Source organism: Medicago truncatula, chromosome 7 (assembly GCF_003473485.1).
Source record: "Medicago truncatula cultivar Jemalong A17 chromosome 7, MtrunA17r5.0-ANR, whole genome shotgun sequence".
Lineage (NCBI taxonomy): Eukaryota > Viridiplantae > Streptophyta > Magnoliopsida > Fabales > Fabaceae > Medicago > Medicago truncatula.
The window spans coordinates 14,888,090-14,891,560 of NC_053048.1; the positions used below are offsets into that span (position 1 = coordinate 14,888,090).

A 3,471-nucleotide genomic window follows, 5' to 3' on the forward strand; every position below is an offset into this window, starting at 1 on the left:
TTGTGAGTTAGGTGTCTATTTAGTAGTAAGAGTTTGAAATTTTAAACTCTTTTCAAGTTATGAAGTTTAATCCCTAAAGAGATTGCAAAATAGAATTTATTATCCCTATTATTAATAATTAATTTCCATTCACTTTTCTTTTGAAGCATTATTTTTTCCCATGGGAACGGAGTTCAATCCCTAAAGAGGTTGAAAAATAGTCATTGGTGTCACTATTATTAATGATAAATTCCCTTTCCTATTTTTTTTAGAAATATTATTCTTTTTTTATGGGTTCCGTCCATTGGAAGTAATCGTATTAGAGTATTGTATGACACTATTTTTTGGATACCACTCCTAGCCTTTGTTCGCCATGTTGTGGAGTTTAGCCTTTTTCGGTAAACAGATCCATGATAGTAAAAAGAGATGATGTTATTGTTTATATATTAATTTACTAAAAGGAAAAGTATATCTACTAAACTATTTTTAAAAGTTAATGGTTGTAATTTTTACCATTTTGGCCTTCTGAGGGGCATTTTGGTAATTTAAAATTAACAAAGTTCTTCACTATATATAGACGAAACCACAATTAAGATTCATTCTTCCCCTCATTTTCTCTCTCCGAAAGACAGAACTCTCCTCCCTCTCTCCACTTCTCTCTCTCTGCCTACCCCTTTCTTCCAATTCCTACCAAATTCATCAACAAATTCATTCCTAATAAACATGCAAGCTTGGAAACTTAATCTTGGTAACATGTTAGCTCAAATGCAAGCTTATCTATTTAGTTTTTTTAAAAACGCGATATTCAAACTTATCTATTTAGCACTGAATTTCAAGAAGATTTATTATATCTTTATTGTAATGGTTCCTGAAATGTCTTTTACACTATTGTAACAGGTAGCAACTCGGTTGTATACAGCACCTGAGATATTGTTTGAATGTGGCCAATATTCAACTCCAATTGATATTTGGTCTGTGGACTGTATTTTTGGTGAGATGGTACTTGCACAACCAATTCTCCGAGCAATTGATTGCAAGGATGAACAAGAGACGATTTTCAGGTAATTCGCACACGCATAACCTGATTTATTTCCCCGTTTTTGTTTTCAATCGAACCAACAAAGCCTTTTTCTATATATGAAAAATGTTCGATACCCCAACAGAGGAAACATGGCCTGGGTCACTACTTTTTGTTCTAACCTTCAAACCTATCCCAAATTTAAACCAATGGTACCAAATTCTCACTTCTCAAATACACATGAGTTATTTTTCACCAATTGTCCTGTTATTGGATATTGCTTATGTGCCTCCGTGCAACTCTGTACTGTAGGACCTGTTATCATTTTTTCCTGCTCTTGATCCAACTGGTCTTAATCTTCTAATTTTGAGTCTCATTTTCTCACTGATTTTGGTTTGGTAACATGATTTGAAGATCCTTAGGTTTACTGCAAGATGCTGCTATAACATTAATTCACCCCTTTTGTCTTGAAAATATATCCTAATTAAAAATGAATGCTTTTACAATCCTAAGTTCAAATTGCTTATATATATTTTCATGGAAGGTGAGTTTGAGTTGAGGTCATGTAAACCGCATTAGCCACACCCTGCTGACTGCTGTGATGATCTGTATATACATTGCTAATTATTAATTGATCTTCTGCCACTTATAATGTTTCGACAGAGGGTGGGTTTGAAATTCAAGTAGTCCACTTTTTCCTCCCTCCATTTTTGAGATTATTATAGCCACCAAAATGTCCAATGGTCTTTTCATTGGTCAGCTTCACCTTTGGTTCTGTACTTCAAATTTAAATCCATGTTGTTGCTAATTCATTTTATGAGGATATTACATAGAATGAGAAATGAAATAGTGTCCTGTAACCACTAACCATTACTTATGTTCAATATTTGTGCATCTTGAAGGCTATGAAGGTGGAAAACATGATAAAATTGAAGGAGGAATTTGATTACAAAAGCTTATCAAGAAGGCTAGACATAGAATTAGATAAACTCATAATGGAACATGAAAGACAGCAGAAGTGATTTGAGGATGACATTAAGGTAAGCTTAACCATGTTTAGGGATCCGTCATGGTTTTGAATTATGATCACAGCCGCAGGTGCTGTTCCACATTGCGAAAGAGTTAAATAATGGAACTGAGATATAGTAATGACGAAACTTGCGAAAACCATGATTGAACTATTTTCTGTATTTTTACACTCTTACATTTCTCTTCCATATGATATATTCTTTGCATGAAATAAAACCACAAATTTAGAATAAAAAAAGTATGTTGAAAGCTTGGCAAGTATGCATTACTGAGAATAAGTGAATAACTTTTTTTACACTAAAACCTACAAGATTAATTTTCTTTTAAGCTTTGATTATGTCTCTTGGACTGTCATGTTTTGTTTAAATTTTGTATTTGTTTTCCCTTGTGCAGGAACCGGGGACTATACATTTGAAAGAATACTACGTCTTGGGGGTCCATTGGTGAAGGAAAACATCGCAACCATGGTGGTTCTTGAGAGGTTAGAGTCACTTTTTAACGATCTTTACTTTGAAACTAAATGAACCAACCTTTTTATTTAAACAAGGTCATTTAATATATGTTATGTATTACTGAAATATGCAACTGCGGTCGATTCTATGGACAAAGACGTCATGTGCTGCAGCGTGGTGCAACTTTTGTGTGTCACTGACTTCCTTCAATTAGGAAGAGCAACCATTGAAGAGGCACGCAGTCTGTTACACTGGTTGGACTTTGAGGCAGGTTTCGGCAAGATGGGTGTATTGAATTAGTGAACTTGCAAATTTATAATTTTCTCTATGTTTTTTCATACTTATTAGTTGTTGTGAAAATGAAAACATGAGAAGTAAATAGGCCTTAAATTATTGTTTGTGGAATAGAATGGCATCACAGAACTGTTTCTAAATAATTGTCTTCTCTGTAACCAAAATAAATAAATTTGTCTTCTATGTATGATATTTTAACTATTTTAATCATATTTCATACGGATATGTTCATTACAATGATAAATAAATTTCTAGATTTATCAGTAACACAGTTTCTGGCATGCAGAGTAGTTAATTGGGGTTGGCAGTAGCAATATTTGTTTATGAAATCATTGTTGTTATGTTGTTTTCCCTGTTTCCAAATCCCGTGAGATATGTTTGTTGTTGAAGGTTGGATTCATAGCAGTTCCATGGAAATTTCTGATCTATTCCTTTTTATCAGGCTTGAATCATTGATTCTCATTTCTAAGGCATACAATATATTTTCAAGTGGACTATAAAATAATGAAAGAAAAAGGGATTAATTTAAGGAAAGCAACTCTTGAATTTTTTAAATCTTGTGATTAAACCAAAAAAAATAAAATGAAGCCACAAAGTGGTGACTGGTGAGTGGGATTCGTTAAAAGATATAATTTAAAATCTTGCTTATGCAAACATTAAACATTAACCTTGCTTATGGTTTCTTCACCAAAACGAGAC

General features: G+C 33.1%; 1 long non-coding RNA gene across 1 annotated transcript; it reads left to right on the top strand.

Moving 5' to 3' along the window:
• The first annotated feature begins 594 nt into the window (after positions 1-594).
• On the top strand, positions 595-2,936 carry LOC112418526 (uncharacterized). The gene is made up of 4 exons (XR_003008699.2): positions 595-727; positions 877-1,040; positions 1,900-2,037; positions 2,420-2,936. It is a non-coding gene; the product is annotated as an uncharacterized lncRNA (long non-coding RNA).
• The last annotated feature ends 535 nt before the right edge of the window (positions 2,937-3,471 follow it).